Here is an 18,334-nt window from a genome sequence, read left to right as displayed (position 1 = left end):
CAAAAAAAAAAAGGTTTCACTTGATTCATTTTTTTCCAGGAGATATTCCACATTATGTAATTAAACTTCATGGGTGCCAATAACGATGGCATATCTACATGAATCAGCAGTGAAACTAAACAGTTAAAGGGAAGTTATCAGACAACTTCTCATGCCACAGACGTCATTAAATACTGACAGTCTCCCTTATCGCAGTAACCCATGTTTTACTCTGAAACACTATGACAGCTCAGCAAAATCATAGTTCTAATGAAGACACCTGCCAAGTTAAGGCTATATATACACATGGCGTCTTCTTCAGGCGGATTATACTTGGAATCCGCCTGAAAAAGAGCGGCAAAACCGCCCCATAATGTGAACATAATGCACAGCAATGTGAAAACGACATTGCTGTGCATGTTCCGTCTTGTCACTTCTAACTGTTTCAGAACCCCTGAAGTGATTAAAAAGTGACAAGCTCATGCTTGGGGAGACAGCCACCCGCTCTCTACACTTCACAATATAGAGTAAGAGAGGCCAGCGGCGGAGTCACAACAAGAACGAAGGCAAAGCCACCTCAGAAGGACAAAAACCAGGACTTTCCTGAAGAAACTGCCTGTGAAAACTCGGCAGCTGCATCTGTAACATGCCATGTGCACATAGCCTAAAGGGGAGACACCAGGCGGACGTCTCTGTGCCCGGCTTGTTCCCCGGTCACTACGTTACGATACCCATAGCAAGGACAACATTAAACTGCTGATTAGTCTATTGACTGGAGCGAGACTTGTCTTAACAAGATTTACTGGAATTTTGTCACTTGAACCAATGCGTAATTGCAGGATTTGGGGATTCAGGTAATATCGAATTTCAAGAAGGTCAGCTTCCTGGGAACAGGGTCTTGCTGGTTTTTCCTTTCTGTCCATGTGAACTTCAAGATCTTCATGAAAGCCTTTTATTAGTGAGAATCCAATCTAAAAAGCAGAAAGTTGCCACACATGGGGAAGTGCTGCCTCCTACCACAGGCTCCTTTATCTCAGAGATTGCAGGATGTACAGAGCTTTCTATAGCCTTTTCCTGCTTTTCAAGAGTCTGTAACCTAAATCCACAAATAAACAGTAAGCTCTTATTCACAGTTCTATTTTAGTACGAATTTCCCTTCAGTATTTGTAAGCCAAAACTAAGAGTGGGTCCAAACCAAGGAAGACGTACAACTCTTGCCATTATACCCTCTCCTCTTCGTAGCTTCCAAAACTGATGCAAATTACTGACTGGAAAATACCCATGTTACTGATTTATTCACAAAGTTTTTTTAAGTCAATTTCTCTATCTGAAAAAAAAAAAATCTACATCAAAGAAACGCTTTAAAAGAAAAAATAAAAGAAGCTAAATGCATGATTTATTAAACCGTTTGCGCCAGAAAAAGGTCATGAAATGGTTTCAAATATCCCAAATTTGTTTAAACTTTTGTGACTTTTATGCCAGTTTTAGCAAAGTTTAAAAAAAAAAGAAAGAAAATGGGGAGCTTTAAGGTAATGGCATGGCTTAGTGTGACCCAACAATTAATCTTAATTTGTCATTTTTGTGGCATAAATTATACCAGAAGTGTACTCTGGTGCACCGCAGCTGAGGGATGTGGCAAAGTCATTAAGAAGCGCACGCCTCTTAATAAATTTGGTGCATCTTAGGCCAGCGCTCCCTGGATCAGGACTGACGTACAAAATGACAATCTTTGTTAATTGACCCCAAAGTCTTTTGGTGCTTTTTCTAGGTTATGTTTTAGTATATGGGGTATTTTATGTGCTTTAAACGCCTCAAGAATTGCCATGTTGCTGCTCTTTCTTGACCCAAGGAAGCCATCTTGATATGGCGATGAGCATGGGGTAGTCTTCCCCCACACATGTACCTGGTTTCAGTCCCTGCTTATTTTACGATCTCTATTTCTTTTGGATTGCCACAATCCATTATGGTAGTGGTAATAACCTTTTTTGTTCACGATTATACAATATTTTTTGTGGTACTGCATTATTATTTCTCATTGCTTTCTACCTGGATATCAAGAATGCAGTTGATAGAAAGCTGGTAATGTAACTGGGGTGGTCCTTCACCAAATCCTTAGGCTGGGACCAAGGTCTTTCTGTCTTTTGATGATTTTACTTTTTTTTTTTTTATTTTTTTTTAGGTTTGCTATTAAATTAGCATTTTTTCCAATATACTGGATGTGCAGCCATTTATGTGGGTAGCTTTCCATTGAATTTTGATGTTTATTTTTCTACATGGAAAAAAAAAAACTGTACAGAACTGTAGGCTGGTCAGATTTTCCTAATAAAATTAATAGGGAGGTTATTCAAAGAGTATTTGAAATAGTTTTTCATCAGGAAGCAGAATCCACTCCAAAATCCATATTAAAAGACTCAGGCCAGGAGTCATCATGGTTTCAGTTTTTCTTTTTAGTGGTTTTCATATTCACACCCAATTCTCTCTAAGATTTGAGACATTTTGTAAGTTGTCTTTATTTTTTTTAAAGCTTATCCAGATGACCTTTTAGACAGGTTTGTGAAAAGTGACTTTTACCTAATGTGCAAAAAGAAAAACACACCACCTCACATTAGTTCTTGCCCAAAGTAAGGATTCTATTGGGGTTTTCAATCTGGTGCATTTTTAGACAAGCGTGTGACTTTTCACAGCTTTTGGGACTTTTGGTGCTGAAAACTCGCAAAAAAAAAACGTTAAAGACAAAAATAAAAAGCATTTTTTATTTTGCAACAAATTTACAGAGTACACAGTTTTGAAGAAATTAAAGCAAAAGCATCAGTGAATATCACAAGACAAAAGAAGAAAAGTGACTTCAATAAATTACAAGTTATGAATCGGGGCAAAGTTATGTAAAAATATCATGTTCTGCTAGCCCTTTAAATGAGAGGAATGGTCAATATCTGAATTTAGGTATTGAAAAAAAAAAAAAAAAAAGTATCAAGATTCACACATTTTGTAAGCTGAAATTTAGTGCAGATCCCTCACAAGGAACCACTAAAGGTCACACGTTCCTATTTTAGGATGCTTTTTGAAGCGTTACTTCAGACCACAACTTCAGCAAGAAGTTGACTAAAATAGAAAAACAAACGGTGCAATAGGGTAAAGACACCTGCCACCTCAGAACAGCACTTACTATATAGCTAAAGTATCCTGGGAAGCAGTACGGGCACCACTATAGCTATTTACACTTTTATTGGGCTTCACTGATTTTTGACTTTTTTTTTTTATGAACAGCAGAGTTAGAGAGGAATCTTGTCGCATTTTATTTAGCATAGTCACCCCCTTATCACAACTTTATCGCTCTGTATAGATGGCTTCCATTTAGAGTCTAGCGTCCCTGGTTCCTGATGAGATCCAATCTTGGCAGTAATGTGGTCTTATCATAGATTATAACCTAGAATGTGCACAACACCACCCCATAAATTCTATGGGACTGAAGATTGCAGGGTGCTCTGCCCTTTCACATGGAGGTCTGGGGATTGATGAGGCTCCCAGTAATCAGAAACGAAGTGGTTGTTAAAAAAAAATAAATAAAATAATCTCGTCTATAACATTTGTAATTTATTCAGGTCTACTTCATAAATCACAAAAAAATGCTAAGTATTCTATAGAATAAGTAGGAATTCTGTAAAATTATTTCTGGACTGGCCACAGGTCTCATCACCCAGCCTCATATGGATAGATGGGCTGTTGAGTTCGGTTCAGGAGACCCACGGTGACTCCTGAAGTCATGGTCCGTACTCGGACTGTGGTATATGGGGCGGCTCAATTTGGACTTAAGCCTAAAGTATAATAGACAACAACAAAAAGCATACAATGCAGGAGCGGAAATGCTAATAAAATGGATTAACCCAGTAAAATTAAGGGTCCTGGCATGGCCACTGCAATGGACTCAGGGCTCATGCACACGGGACCTGTAGTACGGAGCCATACAGGATCTATGGAACTCTATGGGGAAGAATTATGACACTGTCTGTTGTCCATAGCAACCAATTACAATGCAGATTTTATTTTTCAAAAGCACACTGACATGAAAGCTGCTCTCTGATTGTTGCTTTGGGCAATATGGACAGTTTTCCCCAATCTCCCCTCATGTGTACAGAGCTAATCTCTACTAGAGCAATGCACTAAAGGCCCAGTCACACGCTAGTGATCTCGTTATGTCTGACAGGTAGCAACGATCAGGCCCCTGCTGTGAGATCGCTGATCGTTACAAAGCTTCCTGGACCATTCCTGGGTCGTTGCGCTCCCGCTGGGCAGTGTGCACCACTGTATTTGACACCTTATTAACGACCTCGTTAGCGATTCAGAACTGAGACACGTAGGCGTGCATAAATTGGACTTTTCCGCACCCCTCGTCCCCGATTGGTGGTCGCTACTGCGTCCTTGTTTTTCGGATCCCACCAGCGTTCTCCGGCTGTGACTCCACTTTGAAGAAATCAGACATCTTTAGCAAGGTAGGTATTGTTTGGGGTCTCGAATGAGTTTCCATTTTTAATTCATTTATTAGGACATTTACCAATTATTTGCTATCATTGCTCTTCATGGAGGGAGGGCTTGGCTTCTATCTGTATATATATGCTTTTACATGGGCAGATATTTTAGGGGTCTCGTGCACACACACCCACACAGCACGTTTTCTGACACGCTGTCCTGGCCAACCGCTTCAGAGTTTTTCACATGCCGATTAACATGAAGCTTAAATCAATAGACTGTTGTTTTGGCATGTTGCACGCTTCACAACTTTCTTCGTCGACGTGATGCAATTACGTACTGTCCGCCTGGCTTCGTGGACTCTGTGGACCGAGCCAATGGGGAAGTGGAGCTCGGTGAATGGCGTGCAAACGATCCTGCAATTGCAGGCCTTCAACCAGTGGGACATGGCAGAAACACCCATGATGCGAAGACCTGCCGCGACAACTGCTGCCAGTATTTTAACGGTCCTGGTGCTGTTCCTTGGCAGCATCAGAACCTATAGTGGGCAACTACTCATGTTTCTACACTACTGACATTTCTGTACTGATGTGTCTAATAAACTGTGTTCTACTATGCAAAAGCTTTGTTTCTCATTCTTTCAGTAGTAGCAGTAGTCACCGCAGTAAGCAGTCCATATAAATATATACATACAGTGCCTACAAGTAGTATTCAACCCCCTGCAGATTTAGCTGGTTTGATAAGATGCAAATAAGTTAGAGCCTTCAAACTGCAAGCGAGAGTAGGTTTTATGAACAGAAGCATAAATCTTACAAACCAAAAAGTTATGTTGCTCAGTTGAATTTTATTAAACTTTAAACATAAAAGTGTGGGTCAATTATTATACAACCCCTATCTTTAATATTTTGTGGAATAACCCTTGTTTGCAATTACAGCTAATAATCGTCTTTTATAAGACCTGATCAGGCCGGCACAGGTCTGTGGAGTTATCTTGGCCCAGTCCTCCATGCAGATCTTCTCCAAGTTATCTAGGTTCTTTGGGTGTCTCATGTGGACTTTATTCTTGAGCTCCTTCCACAAGTTTTCAATTGGGTTAAGGTCAGGAGACTGACTAGGCCACTCCAACACCTTGACTTTTTCCCTATTGAACCAGGCCTTGGTTTTCTTGGCTGTGTGCTTTGGGTCGTTGTCTTGGTGGAAGATGAAATTACGACCCATCTTAAGATCCTTGATGGAGGTGCGGAGGTTCTTGGCCAAAATCTCCAGGTAGGCCGTGCTATCCATCTTCCCATGGATGCGGACCAGATGGCCAGGCCCCTTGGCAGAGAAACAGCCCCACAGCATGATGCTGCCACCACCATGCTTGACTGTAGGGATGGTATTCTTGGGGTCGTATGCAGTGCCATCCAGTCTCCAAACATCACGTGTGTGGTTGGCACCAAAGATCTCGATCTTGGTCTCATCAGACCATAGAACCTTGAACCAGTCTGTCTCGGTGTCCTCCAAGTGATCATGAGCAAACTGTAGACGAGCCTTGACATGACGCTTTGAAAGTAAAGGTACCTTACGGGCTCGTCTGGAACGGAGACCATTGCGGTGGAGTACGTTACTTATGGTATTGACTGAAACCAATGTCCCCACTGCCATGAGATCTTCCCGGAGCTCCTTCTTGTTGTCCTTGGGTTAGCCTTGACTCTTCGGACAAGCCTGGCCTCGGCACGGGAGGACACTTTCAAAGGCTGTCCTGGCCGTGGAAGGCTAACAGCAGTTCCATAAGCCTTCCACTTACGGATGATGCTCCCAACAGTGGAGACAGGTAGTCCCAACTCCTTGGAAAGGGTTTTGTACCCCTTGCCAGCCTTGTGACCCTCCACGATCTTGTCTCTGATGGCCTTGGAATGCTCCTTTGTCTTTCCCATGTTGACCATGTCTGAGTGCTGTTCACAAGTTTGGGGAGGGTCTTAAATAGTCAGAAAAGGCTGGCAAAAGAGATCTTTAATCCACACATGTGAAGCTCATTATTCTTGGTGCCTGAACTACTTCTTAATACTTTAGGGGGACCAAACAGAATTCTTGTGGTTTGAGGGGTTGAATAATAAATGACACTCTGAATTAACTTTAAAAAAAAAAAAAAAAAAATTTGCTGCAGTGCATTTCCCACTTCCAGGCTGATCTACAGTACAAATGTCACAATGCCAAGTTAATTCCGCATGTGTCAACCAGCTAAATCTGCAGGGGGTTGACTACTACTTGTAGGCACGGTATGTATACACATGCGTATACAGATACATACATACACGCATATACATTCGTGTACTCGTATGTAAACAGATTCATCCATGTATTCATACATATTTTTAAGTACATAAATATATACACACACACACACACACACACACACACACACACACACGTATACAGATAACTATATATACACATACATACTCTCAAACATACAGATATGCATACACATAAATGGCCATTTACATCTCTATATATTCATATAAATATATGGACATCCATACATCTGTACAGGAACAATGCACACACCAGTGTTCCTGTCTGACCGGAGACGCAGTAGCGATCCCATCTGACCGGAGACGCATTAGCGATGTTAAACCAAGGCTGCCGAATCAGAAAGCAGTAGCATCCACCAATCGGAGATGAGGGGGCGCGGAAAAGTGATTTTATGCACGCCTTTGTGACACAGTACAGTCCCTATCAAGGTGTGGATCGTTGAAATAGCTGCTGTGTGAAAGCGTCCCAACGACCGCCGAGATCGTTAGTTAGATCGCTGGGGCGGCCGAAATCGTTGGGAAGTTCTGCATGTTTGACAGCTCCCCAGCGATCACGAAACGACACTCCAGCGATCCCAAAACCGTGACTAATGTGGGCTAAACCCACCAAAATCAACGTTCGTAAATATGGGGGCACCAGCTGATTGTCAGGGGGAGATTTTGATCAGGCATGTCCAATTTCAGACTTCTGAAGTTCTGATTGCTTTGTTCTGTAGGAGATAAGCCACCATCGGCTTACTAAGAGAACATGGGAGTGCTCGGCATAACAAGCGCTCCTGTACATGAGAGAAATGGCCGAGGTGGCAGTCCGCCAGACGATCGTCAGAAGCATCGTTTGGCTAACAGTCATCTAATGTGTATGGGGTCCTTAAGACTGCCATTGTGTCCACTGGAGTAATGTGTGCCCAATTCATTAGATTTTTGGATAATTTACAACATTACTCTGGGGTAAATTTTGATGAATTTGCTGGGCAGACTTCACCATGCCCCCTATCTCAGCTCTACCAACTTTAGCAAAGATAGCGTAAAGACACCTAGTCTCAAAATATTCGAGTTGCGTAAAAATATTGTGACTTTTCAAGGCGTTATCCGCTATAATTCAGGTACAAATATCTTGATGTTTCGGGACCATTGTCCAGAATTTGATATATAAAAAAGGTTGATATTAAATCAGAGATATATACAGGGTACAAAACAGCTGAGACACGGCTCTGTGCATGGTCAGTCCTTTTTGGAGTAAATGGCTAACCCTACCATTAATCATGACTCAGGTCAGCATTTTTGATGATCAGTGACCCCCTCCCCCAAGTGCAGAGTGATCGTCTGAACAAACCAATAAATCAATGACCCATCATTTTCCACCCACATCACATCTCATTTATTAACATGGACGGACAAGGTATTCACTTTTTATTGTAATTGTGATCATTCGCATAATACGGACATACTGGCAAAATATTACAGCCATATACAGTGCACTTCAGCTAATGTGAAGCAATAAAATAATTCTCCCATAAAGAGTCCACATGACGCCGCCACGTGTTTCACACGTTATACAACAAGTCTGTTCCCAAATAATTCCACCATGCAATCATAAATGAAGGTACACTCTATTAGGTTTCTCCAGGGGTTCCTGTATACATAATACAGACGTCATATACATGTATGACCTGCAACTGTCTTCCCAGCAGTCTACACACTAAAAGAGGTCCCACATATCCATGATTATATAAGGTATAACGGGCCAGACAAATCCATGGACAGAACCTATAGGGCAGCCCGATACTAATGGTCAGTAACAGCAATCATGACTATAATATGTAATGGATAAATAAAGTAAAATTAAGATAAAAAGCTGAGGACAACGGCATAAAGAATTCTGTCAATTTAATATGCAGGAAATAAAAAGAAAAAATATATGTATTTTTACTGATAAAAAGTGATCAGTAAAATGAGGGCTGTAAGGGTTAACAGCGGCAGCCTGCTATAGTACATTACCATATGAATGTCTCCCTCCCAGATGAGATAAAGAATGCAAACTCTTCCTCCACCAGCAACACATGGGCCTGCAGCTGCCCTGCAAACCTGCCTGCCAGCCACCCAGACCAGGGCGGGGGAGGGGCCCAAACTGGACAAGACCCCACTGTTCACTCAATTCATTACCAGAAAATCTTCCAGAAGGAAGTGATGCTAAATCATTGATCGCAGCGATGCAGCTGTAGACCCCGGCAGGTTATGCCACTGGGGACATTCACTGGCCCCTAATCAATTACACTGGCACCCACAATAGTCAGATGCCCTATAAACCTTTGGTTTGGCTGAATGTGCAGGTGGAGGAGCAGTATATGGTAACGCTGATCACAAAGGGAAAGAAGACTGAAGACGAGAATCAAAAGATATTACTGAGATTTATCCTTGTGGGTGAAGATCTGCCGGGTACCAATGTCACCGATCTGGAGGAGTCTGGCCCTAAATTATGTATGGCTGTAATCTGCTTAATAAAGGGGGTGGATTAAAGCTCAGGAATAAGGACTGGCCCCAAATACCTGTTTTACTCACTTTCATAGCACCATTAATTCCACAGCACTTTACAGACATCATCATCTCTGTCCCCATTGGGGCTCACGATCTACATTCCCTATTAGTATGTCTTTAGGGGGGGGGGGGGGGGGGGAACCCACACAAACACGGGGAGAACATACAAACTCCTTGCGGATGTTGTCCTTGGTGGGATATGAACCCAGGACCCCAGCGCTGCAAGGTCATGCTGCCCCATACATACATAGTACAGTGCTAACCACTGAGCCACTTCTTTGAAATTGGCGGCCCATCCCAGATCCCACCTTCCAGCATTGGGGCAGGAATCGGCCATCACGAAATCAGAGCTGAGCCCCTATAATGCACCGAGCAGGGTCTCCTCCGGCAGCACTATCCCAGGCAGGGATGATCAGAGTGAAGCTCGTGGGCTAACCTGTACTAGGACCCCCAACACCTACTCCCGATAGTGGGGTCTTCTGAAGCAGTAGTCAGGTCAGCCCCCTTAGCTTTCCTCCCTGTGATCGCACATTACAGCCCCGCACTAGTGGTCACCAGCTCTGGAAAGTTTTACACAACTAGTTGCAGCCATCACACTGCAAACCCATCAGCCACGCAGGCTTATACCATCTCTGGGGGTCGCACATCACTGGCTGACACCAGAACACAATAGCGCGGAGGGCACTGGACACTTGTCCCGCTGTCACAGCCGCTGAGCAGTGTCCGCCTCTTACCTCAGGTGCCGGTGATCTCGGCCACGCCGCTCCGTCAGATGTGATTTCCCCGCACACAGCTGATAATGGCTCCGGCGGCTACATAATACCGGGGCCGGCGGCTGCTCAGCGCGGTGCGTGCAGTGTAACCCCGCAGTGCCCGGCAGTGGGATGTATACACGGCGCTAGCTCCGCCCTCCCTGCTGCACATTGTGCCGGTGGCCCCGCCCACCGCAGCCTCTGGCCCCTCCCCCGCTCGCGTCTTCCGCCTGGCAACTACTAATCCTCTCCTGGGTCACCGGGTGCGCGGCTGTGTGCGGCAATTATCTGCTCCAGGGCTACTGGGGGCCGTCACTGATACTGCTGCCGGCCTTGAGAACACATAGAAAGCGCCGATAAGATTACACGGACATAGCCCCGACATTATATTACTGCAAACCAGAAGGAAGAGCCACAAAGAGGGGCAAAGACCAGTCTGCCCAAAACCCCCCACAGGCCGTGTGCTTCCTGCGGCTTATCACTGAGGGGTGTCCGGAGAAATCTGTTCACAGGATGGGGGGTGCATTACTGATCTCTGGGGGGAGACCGCTGGGACCCCGGAGCACTGAGCTCTTTCTCCCTTTACACTGCTGTACCGATGCTCACGCTCCATCATTCCCTATGGGGCTTGGCAGAATGAATGGCGGGAGGTCCTGTCATGGGGAAACGTGGCTGTTCTGCTGATCAGAGGCCGGACCCCACCGATCAGTAAGGCACCACCTGTCCTGGGCATGGAGGGCTTGTCTTCACCCTCCAGGTTCCATCACGTGTATTCTATCACCTACTATACTTTGCAGCTCTAATGTCACCCTAATAATATGGCGTCCTCTGACACTGAATACAGGGACCCCTGGTCTCATCCTGGACCTGCACCTCGTTCCTGAAGAGTTTTATCCATTGCTCTCACTGAGGGCTTGCACTCCTCTGCGAGAAAAGACTCCGATGTTGTTCCTGTAAAGTAGGACGAGCGTCTTGTGAGGACCATGCGATTCTTCTCTCACCCACCATCTTTATGACATCCGTATGCAATGTGTGTTTTCTCTGCAGCTATCCTACAATCATGTACAATGTTCTATGCTACACAATGGTAATGTATCCGTAAAAATCAGACACCATACGGATAGTCAGTACGTCCATTTTTTTCCCACACCCATTGACTTGCATTGGTGAGTCTCGTCCAATCTACGCGGCAATACGCAACATGCTGCCTTTTTTTTCTCAGTCCGATTTCAGCTGAGAAAAAAATCGCAGCTTAGATGAGCCTCATAGAATAACATGGGTCAGAGTGCAGTCGGATTTGCTATAGGATTGCACTCGTCTGTATTTCTCGCAGATGAGTATGAGTCCTACCAGTAGTTTCCAGGCTCCTGTGACGCCTATGTTAGTGGTCACCTTTAGTTAAACTCCGTGGTGGCTGACTGCAGCCTGCTGAACCATAGCAAGGTGCGATCCACACACGGTCACTATTGTTAGTGAGCGGTCACATGACCACATGTATACCTTTTGCATTGTTGCAGTCACATGCCGACTAGATTCTCACAGGCTTCTCTCAATGCTCTAGTGAGAGTGGGCGGATGACAGCACTTTTCTCACACACTGCCATGATTCGGGAATCACTGTGACTGCAGACTTCTGTTCTCAGCCCAAAAATCCCTTTAATGTAATGTACTAAGTTTCATTCTGCCACCTTCATTCCGTCATTCATTGTCAGACTCCTAATAGTTTGCAGTCTGCTCCATGTTTCTTATTTTCCTCCTGTGGTAGAGTGTACGAGCTGTGTACCCAGGATGCTGGGCTTTCACTAGCTCATCTATCATCACAGCCTCTACCCTGCAATTTCCTCTTCCTGTGATCTCCTTCTCTGCAGACTGCTTTCTTTCCCCTCCTTCAGATTCTTTGCCTTCTGCCTATTGCAGAGCTGTGTACACCCCCTCCCCCTCTGCTGTCAGCTCTAAGGGCTCTTCAGACATATAGTCATTCTGTATGCTCAATGGACAGCACAATGACCCAATAAAAACCTGCATAGCTCTGGGAGAGGGCACCTAAGCAGTTGCTCCAAGTACTACATTCTATAGGGGTGTACAATTTTACACATTAACCCCACTAACACTTCTTCCTAGAGTTGCAATAGTGTACAGGGAGGGCCCGCCTGGTGTGCGAGAGAACTGAAGCAGCCAGGATCCTATGCAGATTGCAGCAGTCAAGATGAGTTTGTCTTTCACTGCTGCACTCTGCATAGGCAGCAACTGAGATGACAAGGTCTCAGTATAAGGCCACATTCAGTACTGAATGTGTGAACGTGGCTTAACGCTTAATTCAGACACCTGTATTGCACGTGCGTGTTGTATCCATTTTTTTCACATGTAGAACACGTACCTATTAGAATCTATGGTGCTGTTCATATGTCAATGTTTTTTCATGGACTGTGTGTACTTGCACAACTTACAGAGACGTGTCCGTTTTTCTCCGGTATCACGCATAAAAAGTGCCAATATAAGTCTATGGGTCAGTGAAAAACACGTACAGCACACGGATGGCATCAGTGTCTCACCCATGTGCTGCCCGGGTTTAACATTGCAAAGTATAGGAGAAGCTTAATTTATTTAACCATTCGTGAAAATCACTGACGACACACGGAGCATACACTGATCCAAAACACTGATGACACCGGTACCATTCTTTCACATGCATGTTTAAACAAAGATGTGTGAACAAGGCCTAATGAAGAGAGCTTTTCCTTCTCGGTCGCTGCCTATGCAGAGCTCAACAGCCTATGACAAACTTATCTCGTGCTGCACTCTACGTATGCAGCAACTCAGATGACAAAGGCTGTTCTGTGCTCGCCCACAGCACTACTCTCATTGTAAGGGCTCATACCCATATGTGTGGAAAAAAAAAGTTCCTTATTCTGGACCGAAAAAATGGACGCGTGTCATGCGAGTGCTATGCGATTTTCACGCACCCGTCTCTTTAAAAGCCGGCAATTCATCAGCCGCGTACTGTTACAATACAGGGGTACCCGACAATTTAGAATAGAAAGAATAGATCTTCACACATAGAATAGATAGAAAGATGTCTCAGTCACATACAAATTAGTACAGTGACCGTGTTGGTTACTGTACGTGTCATTTATTGTTAAATGAAAGAATTTATTAAAAAAAAAAATTGGCGTGGGGTCCCCCGTAATCTTACACTCTAGCAGAGGATAAGTAGACGGCTGGGGCAGATGTTTGAGACCTGGGAAGGGGGTAATACCCACGGAGCTTCCCAGGCTATTAATATCAGCCCCCAGCTGAATACTTAGCCTTTACTGGCTATTAAAATGGGGGACCTAAAAAAAAAATGACGTGGGGTCCCCCCTATTTTAATAGCTAGCAAAGGCTAGGCAGACAGCTGGGGGCTGATATTAATAGCCCAGGAAGGGAGCCATGAATATTGGCCCCCTCCCAGGCTAGAAACACCAGCCGTCAGCTGCCCGAGAAATGGCGCATCCATAGGAAGAGCCAATTCTGGCACTTAGCCTCGCTCTTCCCACTGCCCTGTAGCGGTGGCAGTGGGGTAATAGGGCTGGGGTTGATGTCAGCTTATAATGCCAGCTGACATCAAGCCCAGGTTAGTAATGGAGAGGCGTCTATACGACGCCCCCATTACTAACCTCATAGTGGAAGTCAAATGTAAAATAAATACACCCACACCGTGAATAAAATATTTTATTTGAAATAAACACAGATACCTTTAATCTTCTAAATTAAACCATACTTACCATCACGCCCATTCCATCTGAATCCCTTATCACCTGTAATAAAAGTAAAATAATAAAGCAACCTCATCCTTACCTTTCCGACATGAAGAACAGAATCCATGTGTCCTGCGACGGCTCCAGCTCTGCTACATCTAGATGGCTGGCTGGATGGTAGCTGGACGCGACCATCCAGGCTGCCATCCTGCAGAGACACCGATGAGAGCATGCGTGTGTGTGCTCCTCAGTGTCTCGCTGTGACGGCATCAAGATGAGCTGAGTTCGTGTCAACTGAACTCAGTTCACCTCATTGACGTCAGCGCGAGCGTGGGAAAGTTCTCACTCTCGCCAGGCCGGCCAATGACGTCTGCACATGCGCAGTGAGAATTTTCCCACAAAGGTAAATCATTTTACTACAACATATACGGTAATACCAAATATCTGTTTTCCCCAATATTGGTTTCTCCCTTGTGTGTGTGGAGCCTTATCACCAGCTTGTACAAAAACTGCATTTCATTGACCAGTGCCGCAGCACTGCACATACCGTATTTTGCGGATTATAAGACGCACTCCCCCCCCCCCCCAAATTTGGGAGGAAAAAACGGGTGCGTATTATAATGCAAACTTACGGTATTTTACCTGGGGGGGGGGGGGGCGGCGTCGGATCGGGGTCCCAGATACTGGAGGTTGGTGGCGGCTGCGGTGGTAGAGGGGCTGCAGGCCTCGTCCTCAAAAGAAGTGTTGCTGATTCAAGGTGGTGGTGGCAGCGGTTGCGGGGCGATGCTGCGGCCTCGTCCTGAGAAGTCGGCGGTGAGCGGAGGCGAGGTTCCCTATCCCATAGATAGCCCTGCTCTGTGCTTTGGCAAAATGGCCGCCGCAGCACGCACAGATTGAGATCTTGGGAGAAGAGATAACCAACTACTCAGGGAACCCCTTCTCAATTGCTATATACCCCCATATAAAAAAAAAACAACCTATACTCATTGCTAGTGCTGGCGCCATTCCAGCAACATCGGGTCTCAAAGGACTCTCGTGATGTTGTTAGTCCACATGAGCCCTGCAGCCAATCACTCTCACTTCCTTTGGATGGAACTGACACCAGAAGAAGCTGCTGCTGCTCTCTGCCTTCCTCGAAATGGCAGTTACGTCTTAAGGAAGTCAGAGGGAAGAAGCCGATGATTGGCTGCAGGTTGTCTTCTAATTGGCAATCCCTTATTAATTGCCCCAGTGTGCTGCATAAAATAAAATCTCAAACCTACCTCCCGAATCAGGGCAGCTCCTCTTGTTTGAGTGTTTTTTCCTTTTGCACGTAATTATGAAGGTGGTAGCAAATCAGTGGCTACTAATTGGCTGCAGCGGCCACGTGACATTGTGTCATATGATTAGCAGGGGACAAGTGGGTCAAAGTAGTGGATTCGGTTCAAGAGATAAAAATGGATATTTTTTTATTTATGCAATTATGGGTTGTCTAGTGGTGGACAACCCCTTTGAATCAGAGTTTGCAGTAGATGCATAAATGATAATCACAAATAACTTTATTAAAAAAAATACAGATATGACATAGGATGAAATAACCAGAACCTTAGCATTGGATTCTGGAGTCTAATTGGTTTATTGTGATATTCATCCCATATAATTGGCATCATATGAGCTAATGCTATGGCATGTGTCTTTATGTCTTTCTGTAATGAATAGAGCTCTGTATATAGACACAATAAATGCCTCTGATTCCATTATAAGTGTCTTTACAGTGATTAGGACATTTGGTGCACAAACTATTTACCAGAAAATGGTAATTGTTCTTTAATAGAATATTATTAGAATACAGGGCATCATCAGTGGCGTAGCTAATGTGGGGCGGCACTACCGGAGGGGTAGCCTACACCGGAGCGACCGTCACTCAATCTTATCAGCAGATTATGTATGTCGATAGTTCTAAACCCTGTGGAAAAGTAGGGAGCCATGGTCTCCTTTCTTTACCACTCTCTGTTCTGTACACCGGAGGATGCCTTGAGAATAGCATGTCAACGTCTCAGCACAGGCAGTGCCTTGATGTCACTGCGCCGCTCTGCCTGCATTGGGACCAGGGCCGGGACAAGGGTTAGGCAGGATAGGCACCTTCCTAGGGCGGCAACTCCTGCCTCCCCGAGGGGATCTCACTTTCAAAAACAAAATCTCTGAATGTCTGCGGCTTCCAGACACATTCCTCCGGCCGCAGATATTGAGCACAGTGACAGCCAGGGCGCAGGCACGAATGTGAGCGATGTCAGTCACTGACACCACTCACCCTTTGTCTGTCCTGAGCCCCGGCCATTGCTCCCTCCCTGCACTCAATTGTATTCAGAACACACATTGAACACATATTTAAAAGGGATCCATTTAAGATCCAGAAGAGCCGGCACTTTTTGGTGAGCGGAGCCAGATCACGAAAAAGAGCCGGACTGCCCACTACTATTGGAGAAGGTGCACACAAAGGACATTGGATGGCGCAATGGAGTGACATCATCACACCGCCAAGCATCTACTGCTGCACTTCAGAGAAGAGCAGACTGTGGATGGGGGGCCTGCATCATGTGAGTATAAACTTTTTTTAAAATTCTTACATTACTATGAGGAGAGGGTCTGGGCTCATGGGGGGGGGGTAATAAACTGAGGGGCTGAGTTGATAGGGGGGGGAATACAACGAGGGGCTGTGCTAATGTGAGGATAATAATCTGAGAGCCTGTGCTGATGTGGGGGTAATAATCTGAGGGGCTGTGCTGATAGGGGAAATACAATGAGGGGCTGTGCTGGTGGATTGTAATAAATTGAGGGGCTGTGCTGATGGGGGGATAATAAACTGAGGGGCAGTGCTGATAAGTAATAAACTGAGGGGCTGGGCCGATAGGGGGGATACAATGAGGGGCTGTGCTGATGAGGGAGAAATAAACTGAGGGGATGTGCTGATAAAGGGAATACAATGAGGGGCTGTGCTCATGGGGGGAATAAACTGAGGGTATGTGCTGATGGGGTCATAAAATGAGGGGCTGAGCTGATGGGGGTAAACTGAGGGGCTGTGCAGATGGGGAATAAACTGAGAGGCTGTGCAGATGGGGAAATAATATGAGGGTTGTGCAGATGGTGGGGACAAACTGAGGAGCTGTGCAGAGGGGTGGGATAAAGTGAGGGGCTGTGCAGATGGGGGAAATAAAATGAGGGGCTGTATGGGAGAGCATGAAATGAGAGACAGTATGGGGTGCTACTGTATGAAATGAGGGGCTGTGTTTGGGCCATGAAATGAGGGGCTGTGCAGGGGAACAGCAAAGTATATGAGGACCTGTGGTGACCATACTGTATAAGGGGCTGTTTTTGACATCATACTATTTATGGGGGTCTGTGGTGGACATCATACTGTTACGGGTCCGGGTGGTGGAACCTCAGTGCTTCGGTGCAAAAAGGGACCAGAGGGGCATGACTAAGTGCCTACACGGGCCGATCAAGGTCACACGGCGGCTTAGTCGACTCCGTGAACCAGGGAGGAACCGGGCAGGTGGACCAGGTGCCACTCTGGGACCGACCTTGTGTGAGAGCAGGTGACTCCCACGGGTCAGACGGCAGGAACTGACCGGTACAGCGGATGAGCACGGCAGGAAGGCTGACGGGTGGACCAGGTAGCTAAGCAGGCTGGTTCGGCAGATAGCCAGACCGGTGCTAGGGTAGGCGAGCAGACGGGCACGACAGGTAACTGGCAGGTGCTCCGGGTAGACTGGCTGGCGGGCACGACGGGTAACAGGCAGGTGCTCCAGGTAGGCTGGCAGGTGGGCACGACAGGTAACAGGCAGGTGCTCCAGGTAGCAGACTGGCGGTCACGGTAGGTTACAGACAGGTGCTCCAGGTAAGCAGGCTGGCGGGCTCAACTTTAGACAGACTGGAAAACAGAACTGTTAGACAGGCTGGCGGGCTGGACTGACAGACAGACAGACTGGCAGGCAGGACTGAAAGGCAGCGGAACCTGAGGGCTGGAGCAAGTGTTTAGCACACGGAACAGCAACTTTGCACAGGCACCTCCACTTTGGAGGAGGTGCCTTATATGCCTTATATAAGGGAAGTCCTCCGGCCATTGGCCGGGGACTCTATAGGACGGCGCGTGTGACCCCTTTAAGAGGGAGGGAGCACGCGCGCCCTAAGCACAGTGCCCGGGAAGCTGCGCCCGGTGTGTGCCACAGCAGCAGGGGAGCGGGAAGACACTGGACCTGGACCACGGCGGTGAGGGGAACGGCGTCTCTGCCCGGCAGGAGGTAGAGACGCCGATGCTACACATACTATATATGTGGGCTGTGTTGGTGACACCATATATTGGCAGCTTTTGTGGATATCATGGGCAGCTGTGGTGACCATCGTACTGTGTAGGAGGCCAGTGTGAGGAGTGGTTACAGTTTGAAGAGGGCAGCGTGGTGTGCAATATGAAGGCATAGTGTGAAGAGGGGGCACAGAATGGATATTGAGAGGGGACAGGGTGAAATGGAGGCACAGTATGGAGAAGGGTTAGCGTGATTTGGGGACAGTGTGGAGATATAGAAAGTGTA

General features: G+C 46.0%; 1 protein-coding gene across 1 annotated transcript in view; it reads right to left on the bottom strand.

The window, feature by feature from the left end:
• The window catches only part of RUBCNL (rubicon like autophagy enhancer), a 50,244-nt gene extending 40,039 nt beyond the window's left edge, over positions 1 to 10,205 (bottom strand). Inside the window, exon 1 of the mRNA XM_073663839.1 lies at positions 10,013 to 10,205. The gene's annotated coding sequence lies outside the window, so the exon portion shown is untranslated. The remainder of the gene's footprint in view (positions 1 to 10,012) is intronic.
• Positions 10,206 to 18,334: the final 8,129 nt, after the last annotated feature.

The sequence above is a fragment of the Phyllobates terribilis genome, unplaced genomic scaffold (assembly GCF_046119375.1).
Source record: "Phyllobates terribilis strain yellow unplaced genomic scaffold, ASM4611937v1 Scaffold_2__4_contigs__length_985480577, whole genome shotgun sequence".
Taxonomy (NCBI): Eukaryota; Metazoa; Chordata; class Amphibia; order Anura; family Dendrobatidae; genus Phyllobates; species Phyllobates terribilis.
The sequence above is the reverse complement of the archived record's forward strand: the minus strand, read 5'-3'. Positions and strand labels throughout refer to the sequence as shown.